This window comes from Rhinoderma darwinii, chromosome 5 (assembly GCF_050947455.1).
Source record: "Rhinoderma darwinii isolate aRhiDar2 chromosome 5, aRhiDar2.hap1, whole genome shotgun sequence".
NCBI lineage: Eukaryota > Metazoa > Chordata > Amphibia > Anura > Rhinodermatidae > Rhinoderma > Rhinoderma darwinii.
The window spans coordinates 308,396,230-308,407,983 of NC_134691.1; positions in this window are offsets into that span (position 1 = coordinate 308,396,230).

Sequence of the window (11,754 nt, forward strand, 5' to 3'; positions counted from 1 at the left end):
TTGCTCCATCCATTCTCCCATTGATGCGGTGAAGTAGTCCTGTGCCCTTAGCAGAGAAACACCCCCAAAACATAATGTTTCCACCTCCATGCTTGACAGTGGGGACGGTGTTCTTTGGGTCATAGGCAGCATTTCTCTTCCTCCAAACACGGCGAGTTGAGTTAATGCCAAAGAGCTCAATTTTAGTCCCATCTGACCACAGCACCGTCTCCAAATCACTCTCAGAATCATCCAGATGTTCATTTGCAAACTTCAGACGGGCCTGTACATGTGCCTTCTTGAGCAGGGGGACCTTGCGGGCACTGCAGGATTTTAATCCATTACGGCGTAATGTGTTACCAATGGTTTTCTTGGTGACTGTGGTCCCAGCTGCCTTGAGATCATTAACAAGTTCCCCCCGTGTAGTTTTCGGCTGAGCTCTCACCTTCCTCAGGATCAAGGATACCCCACGAGGTGAGATTTTGCATGGAGCCCCAGATCGATGTCGATTGACAGTAATTTTGTATGTCTTCCATTTTCTTACTATTGCACCAACAGTTGTCTCCTTCTCACCCAGCGTCTTACTTATGGTTTTGTAGCCCATTCCAGCCTTGTGCAGGTCTATGATCTTGTCCCTGACATCCTTAGAAAGCTCTTTGGTCTTGCCCATGTTGTAGAGGTTAGAGTCAGACTGATTAATTGAGTCTGTGGACAGGAGTCTTTTATACAGGTGACCATGTAAGACAGCTGTCTTTAATGCAGGCACCAAGTTGATTTGGAGCGTGTAACTGGTCTGGAGGAGGCTGAACTCTTAATGGTTGGTAGGGGATCAAATACTTATTTCTCTGTGCACAATGCAAATAAATATATATAATTTTGACAATGTGATTTTCTTTTTTTTTTTTTTTTATAATCTATCTCTCACTGGTAAAATTAACCTAGCCTAAAAATTCTAGACTGTTCATGTCTTTGACAGTGGGCAAACTTACAAAATCAGCATGGGATCAAATACTTATTTCCTTCACTGTATAGGACTACGTGCTCATAGACTTTCTATTGAGCCCGTACTCTGTTACATTGATTTCCGGAAACAGCCGAACAGAAACAAAGCGGCTGAGCGCAAACAATAGCGCTTCTGAGGCTTAGTTTTAGCGATTAGTGGGGGTCTCAGTGCTCAGGCCTCCACCAATCATAAATTCTGACATGTCACTATGACATGTCAGAAGTTTGTTAGGGAACATTCAGACGTGGCGGAATTGCTGTTGAATTCCGCTGTGGACAGTCCGCAGTGGAATTCTGCAGCAGCCATTTTTTACATTTATTTCTATATATTTTTAGGAAAGTTCGTTCAGATGTTGCAGAAAATAACTGTGCGGAAATTAGGCTGCGGTGCAGATTTTTCCCTCCGGAGCATGCTCATAACATTGCGGAGAAGAAGCGGAATTGCAATGCAAAAACTGAAATCTGTGGCAAGTCCGCTGTGATTTCTGCAACGTCTGAATTACCTGTCAAATATGCAATGTTGGTGCAGATTCGTTGCGTAATTGCCCCGAATCTGCACCAACATTTGCAGTGGAAAAATTCCGCCACGTCGGAACATGCTCTTAAACGTTTAGGTACTCTTTAACTACAGTGCCTAAAAAGCCTTACAAAGAGCATCGGATGTGTGGGACAGGAGCAGAAAGAGCAGAGGCAGTATATCGAGGAATGAAAAGCACTGAAAGGCCAAGGAAGAGAGGTAAACGCCCAGAGTACAGAACAATGACCACCATAAACATTTCCTTTTCATTTTTTGAACATATAGTTACATAAGTTACATAGCACGGTTGAAAAAAAATACATATATCCGTCAAGTTCAACCAAGAGATGGGAAAAAGGGAAGGGATGAGGAAAAAGGGAAGGAATGATGGTGGTCATTATGAATTGTGGCACCATTACAAGTTTTTCTATTCGGGCTCCATGGTAACTTGTTACACCCTTTTAGTTATATCCTGGGTATTGTTTTAGTAGACCATTTCTCACCGTAATTTGGGCCACAGGAGTTTCCCAGACTGAATGTTTATATCTGACTAGTTTTGTAGTGATACCTCCCCACTCTCTTTTTTGCAAAACTAGTTAAATTGACTTTAGGAAATATAAGAAAGGTGGGTGACAAGTAATGTAGAAGTTGTAAAGGTAGCTATATTGGTTGTCAGAGAACAAAAAGACAGATCCAAGGCTTCAGAGTTTCACGTAAAATGTAACTTTTGTTCGTCATGTCAGAAGAAGGCAACGTCATGTTTCGGCCACGCAGTGCCTTATTCAAGCCACAACAAGAACAAGAATATCAAACATGTAAACATTCAAAATATATAAATAGATTTTTGCCATTAACTACGCCTCCACCTATTTCTCAGTCACGTCCCATATTACCGGGAAAACCGTAAACAACAGAGCGTAGATATTTTTAACCCCTTCCCGCTGCAGCCACTTTTGACCTTCCTGACAGAGCCTTATTTTTTCAAATCTCACGCGTCAATTTATGTGGTTATAACTTTAGAATGCTTTTACCTATCCAAGCGATTCTGAGATTGTTTTCTCGTGACACATTGTACTTTAAGTTAGTGAAAAAATTTGGTCGATACATTCAGTATTTAATTGTGAAAAACAGCAACATTTTTTGCAAAATTGCAAAAATTAGCATTTTTCTAAATTTAAATGTATCTGCTTGTAAGACAGATAATAATACAACACAAAATAGTTGCTAATTATCATCCCCCATATGTCTACTTTATGTTTGCATCATTTTTTGAACATCCTTTTATTTTTCTAGGACGTTACAAGGCTTAGAACTTTAGCAGAAATTTCTCACATTTTCAATAAAATTTCAAAAGGCTATTTTTAGAGGGACCAGTTCAGTTGTAAAATGGCTTTAAGGGGCCTATACAATACAAACCCCCATAAGTCACCCCATTTTAAAAACTGCACCCCACAATGTATTCAAAGCAGCATGTGGAACATTTTTTCACCCTTCAGGAGTTTCACAAGAATTAAAGCAAAGTAGAGGTGAAATCTACAAATTTATTTTTTTTTGCAGAAATTCATATTTTATAAAAAAAATTCAGTAACACAGAAGGTTTTACCAGAGAAACGCAACTCAATATTTATTGCCCAGATTCTGGTGTTTTTAGAAATATCCCACATGTGGCCCTAGTGTGCTAATGGACTGAAACACAGTATCAAAGGAGCACCTAGAGGATTTTGGGGCTTTCTATTTATTAGAATATATTTTAGGCACCATGTCAGGTTTGAAGAGGTCTTGTGATGCCAAAACAAAGAAAACACCCCAAAAAAGACCCCTTTTTGGAAACTACACCCACAAGGAATTCATCTAGGCATGTGGTGAGCATTGTGACCCCACAGGTGTTTCATCTATTTTATTAGAATTTGGACATGAAAATTAAAAATTAAAATTTTTCCCAGTAAGATGTTGTTTTAGCTAAAAAAAAAACTATGTCCACAAGGAATAAAGAAGAAAAAGCTCCCTAACATTTGTAAAGCAATTTCTCTGGAGTACGGAAATACCTCATATGTGGGCAAAAACTGCGCCATTTGGCTTTTGGAGTACAGATTTAGCTGGAATGGTTTCTTGGCACCATGTCGCTTTTGCAAAGCCCCTAAGGTGCCAGTACAGTGGAAACTACCCCAAAGTGACTCCATTTACAAAACTACACCCCTTGGGGAATTCATCTAGGGGTGTAGTGAGCATTTTGACCCACAAGTGTTTCATAGATTGTATTAGAATTGGGCAGTGAAAATAAAAAAAATCCTTTTTCAAGAAGACATAACGTTAGCGCAAAATTTTCATTTTCTCATCAAATAAAGGAAACAAAGAACCACAACATTTGTAAAGCAATTTCTCCTTAGTACAGCAATACCCCATATGTGGTCATAAACTGTGGTTTGGGCACACAGTAGGGCTCAGAAGGGAAGGAGCGGCATGTGGCTTGTAGCGTCCATGGCCGTGGTTCGTCGGGTTTACTCACCTCCCGACGCCCGCAGCCATGGATCCGTGAGCGCTGGTCCCCGTCTCCTTCCTAGGAGACGCCAGCGCTCACTTCCGCTCCGGTCTGCTGTGTCCCTGTAGGGTGCGCGCGCACACTCGTGCCCGGCCTTAAAGGGCCAGCGTGCGCACAAAGGAAATCGTCATCATCATCAACTGCCATGATTTCCTGGTCTATAAGAAGGTCCCAGGCCTTCTGATCCTTGTCTGAGTGTTGTTAGTTTTCCCAGTCTGTCTTGCAAATGGTCCCTTAGTGTTTCCCGTTTTAGTTGTTACCCGTGCCTTGTTACCTGTTCCTGTTTCCCGTGCTGTGCCTATAGTATCGAGTCGTGCCACGTCCTGTGTCATCTGCCACGTCTGGAGGAATCCGCCACGTCCTGTGTCAACTGCCACGTCCGGAGGAATCCGCCATATCTTGTGTCAACTGCCACGTCCGGAGGAATCCGCCACGTCCTGTGTCATCTGCTATGTGCGGAGGAATCAGCCACGTCTGGCGCAACCTGTGGCACCTGTGTCATCCGCCACATTTGGCGTTATCTGCTTCACCCCATCCACATCAGTGCCAGAGCTGCGGCCACTGTCTGGACTATCCAGGTGCCCTTGTGCGGGACAATATATTGCTGGGGTTTTCGGTTGTTTATCCAGCTGCCTCCAAGCTATGGCGGTACGGCCTAGTGAGTCCACTAACCCGCTGTGTGACAGAACGCCCAGGCCATGGACCCCGCTAGTCAACCTGAGACCTTGACGACACAAGCCATGCTGGCTGAGATGGAGGATCTCCAGTCACGACAAGACCAATTCCTCCTGTCGGTAAACGCCATAGCCTATCGGCTGCTTGTTCCTACCACAGTCGTCACCGCACCCATTCCTGCTCTTCCTCCTGCTACACTTCCTCTCTGTACTGGTACCAATCCCCTGTGTTTCTTGCCGCTACCTCCACGCTATGACGGAGATCCGAGGTCCTGCGGGGGATTTTTGAATCAGTGCCTGATCCACTTCAGACTACATGCCAGATCCTTCTCTTCGGATGACGTCAGGATCGCCTTCATCATCTCTCTCCTTACTGGTAAAGCCCTGGCATGGGCTAATCCTCTGTGGGAACATCAGGGACCAGAAACCCTTGAATTGCAGTGCTTCTTACAGACCTTCCGCTCGATCTTTGAGGAACCTGGGAGAGTTTCTTCGGCTGCTGCATCCTTGCTGACCCTACATCAGGGAGACCTCTCCGTGCGCGAGTATGCCATTCAGTTCCGTATCCTGTCTGCTGAATTGACCTGGAACAATGAGGCTTTGGTGACAACATTCTGGCAGGGACTGTCTTCAGGGATCAAGGACGAGCTGGCTGCTCGCGATCTGCCATATACCCTGGACGATCTTATCCTACTCGCCTCCCGGGTTGACATGAGGATCTGGGAGCGTTCCCAAGAGGTTCTCCGGGAGAGAGAACTTCCTAGACTGGTGTAAAGTATCTGCCAGACACAGCTTCTGTGTCGACGCCCGTGGTTAATCAGTCTGCATCTGTTCCTAGGTCTGTTAGAGTGACTCGATCTGCTACCACTCAGGCTGGTAGGCTGAGGAGTGGGAGAACCTATCACAGCCTGGCCAGACGGTTATAGCTCCCGCCCTTGGTCTATTTATGCCTTCATTTGCTGCTTGTCCTTTGCCTGTGATTCTCCTGTTTTCCTGGCTCTGCTGTTCCTGCTATTACCATTGACCTCTGCTTCATATTGACCCTGTTTGACTGACTATTCTCCTGTTCTGCTTTTGCTACCGCGTACTCTCCTAGTTTGACTCGGCTCGTTCACTACTCTGTTGCTCACAGTGTTTCCGTGAGCAACTGCCCCTCTTCCCTTGCTTCTGTGTTCCCTTGTCTAGTTTTGTCTGTCGTGCACATAGTGAGCGTAGGGACCGTCGCCCAGTTGTACGCCGTCGCCTAGGACGGACTGTGAAAGTAGGCAGGGACTAAGTGGCGGGTAGATTAGGGCTCACCTGTCCGTCTCCCTACCCAGACATTACATAATCACAGGCCCATATACCTTTTCTACCCTGGTTCCTACACAACTATGGACCCCCTTGAGGCCCTGGCTCAGCAAATGCAGGGTCTCTCCCTACAGGTCCAAGCCCTGGCTCAGAGGTGCAACCAGCTTGATGCTACCCAGGTAGTGCCCTCCACCTCACCTCTTGAACCCCACCTCAAGTTGCCTGACCGGTTCTCATGGGACCGGAAGACTTTTTTCTCCTTTCGGGAGAGTTGTAGGCTCTATTTCCGTCTAAGGCCCCACTCCTCAGGTTCTGAGAGCCAGCGAGTGGGTATAATTATGTCCCGGCTCTAGGACTGCCCCCAAGAATGGGCCTTCTCCTTGGCTCCTGACGCCACTGAACTTTCCTCTGTTGACCTTTTTTTTCTGCTCTCGGGCTCATCTACGACGAGACTGACAAGAGTGGTTTTGGCGAGAGTCAGCTGGTGACCTTACGTCAGGGTAAGAGACCCATTGAGGAGTACTGTTCTGACTTTAGGAAGTGGAGTGTAGCTTCTCGGTGGAATGACCCTGCCTTTAGGTGCCAGTTTAGATTGGGTCTGTCGAACGCCCTGAAAGACCTGTTAGTTAGCTATCCCTCCTCAGACTCTCTAGATCAGGTTATGGCTTTAGCGGTACGTCTTGACCGACGTCTCAGGGAACGACGACTTGAACGTTTTTGTGCCTTCTCCTTTGGCTCCCCTATGATGGCTCCTGAGGTTCTGTTGCTTCGTTCTTCCACGGAAAACTCAGATGAAGCAATGAAACTCGGGGCCTCCGTGTCTCCCCAACAACGTAGAGAGCTCCGAAGGAAGAATGGTCTCTGCTTCTACTGTGGGGATGACAAGCATCAAGTGAACGACTGTCCTAGGCGTAAGAATAAGCAGCCGGAAAACTTCCGCGCCTAAGTGACCATCGGGGAGGTCGCTTGGGCGCACAGGTATTTCCCGTAAATATGAAACCTAATAAGATCTTGCTTCCTTTTCAGGTCTCTTTTGAGAGTAGGTCTGCCACTGGCAGTGCCTTCCTGGATTCAGGGTCTTCTGCCAATATTATGTCTGTGGAATTTGCTATGTATCTAGCTATGCCATTGATTGATTTACCTAAACCTGTCCCGGTAGTGGGTATCGACTCCACTCCACTTGCTAATGGTTATTTTACGCAGCATACCCCTGTTTTTGAACTCATTGTTGGCTCCATTCATTTGGAGCAGTGCTCTGTACTGGTGATGCAGGGATTGTCATCCGATATGGTTTTAGGCCTTCCCTGGTTGCAGAGGCATAATCCCACGTTTAACTGGAATACTGGGGATCTTACTAAATTGGGTAATGAATGCATGACGTCCTGTTTTTCTATTAAGTTTATTTCTCTCCCTGAGGCGGTGAACACTCTACCTGAGTTTATTCAGGACTTCGCTGATGTTTTTTCTAAAAAGGCCTCCATAGAGTTACCTCCTCCTAGAGAATACGATTGCGCTATCGATTTGGTACCAGGAGCTAAGCTCCCTAAGGGTAGGATATTTAATCTCTCTTGTCCCGAACGTGAAGCCATGAGAGAATATATCCAGGCAAGCTTGGCCAAGGGATACATTCGACCCTCTACTTCTCCGGTAGGTGCTGGCTTCTTCTTCGTAGGGAAGAAGGATGGTGGTCTTAGGCCGTGCATCGATTACCGATTAGCTCACTGTAAGGAACCATTATCCCCTTCCTTTTCTTCTTGATCTCTTCAATCAGGTTCAAGGGGCCCAATGGTTCTCTAAGTTTGATCTTCGGGGGGCTTATAACCTTATCCGAATCAGAGAAGGGGATGAGTGGAAGACTGCGTTTAACACGCCCGAAGGTCATTTCGAATACCTCGTCATGCCCTTTGGTTTGTGTAATGCTCCCGCGGTCTTCGAGAATTTCATAAATGAAATTTTAAGAGACTACCTGGGGGTATTTCTTGTAGTGTACCTTGATGATATACTTGTGTTTCCAAGGACTGGTCCTCCCACATTGAGCATGTCAGAAAGTTGCTCCAGGCCCTTAGGGAAAAGAAACTCTTTGCTAAAACCGAAAAATGTGTGTTTGGGGTGCAGGAGATACCATTTTTGGGTCAAATCCTCACTCCTAATTAATTCCGCATGGACCCTGCCAAGGTTCAGGCTGTGGCTGAATGGGTCCAACCTGCCTCCCTGAAGGCGTTACAGTGCTTCCTGGGGTTTGCTAATTACTACAGGAGATTTATTGCTAACTTCTCGGTCATCGCTAAGCCTCTTACGGATCTTACTCGCAAAGGTGCTGATCTCCTCCACTGGCCTCCGGAGGCGGTCCCGGCTTTTGAGATCCTTAAGAAGTGCTTTATATCTGCCCCAGTGCTGATTCAGCCTAACCAAATGGAGCCATTAATCGTGGAGGTTGACGCCTCCGAGGTGGGAGTGGGTGCTGTCTTGTCCCAGGGTACCAGGTCTCTCACCCACCCTCCGTCCCTGTGCCTACTTCTCCAGGAAGTTCTCGCCTACTGAGAGTAACTATGACGTTGGCTACTGCAAACTCTTAGCCATTAAATGGGCATTTGAAGAGTGGCGCCACTTCTTGGAGGGCACTAGGCAACAGGTAACGGTCCTTACCGGCCACAAGAATCTGGTTTTCCTAGAATCTGCCCGGGGGTTAAACCCGAGACAAGCTCGATGGGCGTTGTTTTTTACTAGATTCAACTTTGTGGTCACCTATAGGGCTTGGTCTAAAAATATTAAAGCTGATGCACTGTCGCGTAGCTTCATGGCCAGCCCTCCTTCGGAGGAGGATCCTGCTTGTGTTTTGCCCCCATGTATAATCATATCCTCTGTTGATTCTGACTTAGTCTCCGAAATTGCGGCTGATCAAGGTTCAGCTCCCGGGAACCTTCCTGAGAACAAGCTGTTTGTTCCCCTGCAATTCCGGCTAAGGGTACTCAGGGAAAATCATGACTCTGCACTATCTGGCCATCCAGGCATTCTGGGTACCAAGCACCTCATTTCTAGAACCTATTGGTGGCCTGGGTTGCCTAAAGACGTTAAGGCCTACGTCGCCGCTTGTGAAATTTGTGCTAGGTCCAAGACTCCCAGGTCCCGACCAGCGGGCTTACTATGTTCTTTGCCCATTCCCCAGAGACCTTGGACCCATATCTCCATGGATTTTATCACCGATCTGCCTCCATCCCAAGGCAAGTTGGTGGTGTGGGTTGTAGTAGACCGCTTCAGTAAGATGTGCCACTTTGTGCCCCTCGAGAAACTACCCAATGCCAAGACGTTAGCTACCTTGTTTGTCAAACACATCCTGCGTCTCCATGGGGTTCTTGTCAATATTGTTTCTGACAGAGGGGTACAATTTGTTTCATTGTTTTGGAGACCTTTCTGTAAGAAGTTGGAGATTGATCTGTCCTTCTCCTCGGCCTTCCATCCTGAAACTAATGGCCAAACTGAGAGGACTAATCAGTCTCTAGAACAATATTTAAGGTGTTTTATCTCTGACTGTCAGTATGATTGGGTCTCCTTCATTCCCCTCGCTGAATTTTCCCTTAATAACCGGGTCAGTAACTCGTCAGTGGTCTCCCCCTTTTTCTGTAATTTTGGGTTTAATCCACGGTTCTCCTCTGTTTCACCTGGTGGTTCCAACAATCACGAGGTAGATGTCGTTCATCGGGAACTGTGCATAGTGTGGGCCCAGGTTCAAAAGAACCTTGAGGCGTCCCAGAGCATACAAAAGACTCAGGCAGATAAAAGACGTCCTACTAACCCCTTGTTTGTGGTCGGGGATCTGGTGTGGCTGTCTTCAAAAAATTAGCGCCTTAAAGTTCCATCCAAAAAATTTGCTCCCCGGTATATAGGGCCGTACAAGGTCATTGAGGTCCTTAGCCCTGTCTCCTTCCGGCTGGAGTTACCCCCGTCCTTTCAAATACATGACGTGTTTCATGCCTCCCTCCTGAAACGCTGCTCCCCGTCCTTGGCTACCTCGAGGAAACCTCCGGTCCCTGTTCTCACCCCTGAAGGGGTAGAATTCGAGATGGCCAAGATTTCATACGAAAGTCTTCCTCCCCAGCCGGGGCTGGATTCTTTTTTGTTAAAAAGAAGGACGGATCCCTTCAACCCTGCATTTACTACCGTGGTCTCAACCAGATCACGGTCAAGAACAAACACCCGTTACCACTTATCTCTGAGCTGTTTGATCACATACGAGGAGCCAAAATTTATTCTAATCCAGACCTGCGGAGGGGCTTATAATCTAGTCCGGATTCGCTGGGGGGGGGGGTGATGAATGGAAGACGGCATTTAACACCCGTGACGGGCACTACGAATACCTAGTGATGCCCTTCGGACTGTGTAACACTCCCGCAGTGTTTCAGGAGTTTGTTAATGATATCTTCTGAGATCTCCTCTATGTCTGTGTTGTTGTTTATCTCAATGATATTTTGATTTTCTCCCCAGATCCGACAACTCATCGGAGGCATGTCCGTCAAGTTCTACTACGATTAAGGGAGAATCATTTATACGCTAACCTGGAGAAGTCCATCTTTGAGAAAAGTTCTCCTCCCTTCCTGGGCTACATAATCTCGGATCAAGGTCTCAAGATGGATCCTGAGAAAGTGAAAGCTGTCCTGGAGTGGCCACGTCCTCAAGGCTTAAGGGCCATACAGCGGTTCCTGGGATTTGCCAATTTCTACCGGCAGTTTATTCCTAACTTCACTTCTCTGACGGCTGCCATCTCTAACCCTTACCAAGAAGGGTGCGAACGCCAAGGTGTGGACTCCAGAGGCAGAGTCCGCATTTATTAGCCTCAAGAAAGCCTTCACTTCAGCTTTGATCCTCCATCATCCTGACGTACCTCGGCAGTTCTCACTGGAAGTGGACGCTTCCTCTGTTGGTGCTGGCGCACTTCTGTTCCAGAGGAGCTCCAAAGGAAAGGCAGTAGTATGTTGCTACTACTCCAGGCTTTTTTCTTCTGCTGAGCACAATTACTCTATTGGAGATCGGGAGCTGCTGGCCACCAAATTGGCTCTGGAGGAGTGGAGACATCTTCTAGAGGGCGCAGCTCACCCCTTCACTGACCACAAAAACCTTACCTACCTTCAGTCTGCACAACGACTGAATCCCTGTCAAGCCAGGTGGTCGCTGTTCTTCACCCGTTTCCAGTTTGTGCTCTACTACCGTCCCGCGGACAAGAATGTGAGGGCCGATGCCCTGTCCAGATTGTTTGGGACGGAAGACACGGTGGAGTCCCTTCAGACTATCATAGACCCGTCCTGCATCGTCACTGCTAATCCTCTGCAGGTTAGAGACATCCCCCTGGGAGGACTTTTGTTCGGTTGGCAGACAGGAGAAGAATTCTCCGCTGGGGACACAGTTCTTAACTGGCTGGGCACGCTGGTGTCCGTAAAACCCGAGACATGATTGCTCGTCACTTCTGGTGGCCCACACTACCTAAAGATGTTCTTGACTTTGTCTCTTCTTGCACGGTGTGTGCTTCCAACAAAGTTACTCACTCAAAGCCTACCGGCCTGCTTCAACCACTGCCTGTACCCAATGCCCCCTGGCAGCACATTGCGATGTACTTTGTCACAGACCTTCCCCCCTCAGCAGGATGCAACATTGTCTGGGTGGTGGTAGACTGGTTCTCTAAGATGGCACATTTTATCCCGTTGACCGGCCTACCTTCTGCTCCTCGACTGGTGAGTCTCTTCATTCTACACATCTTTCGC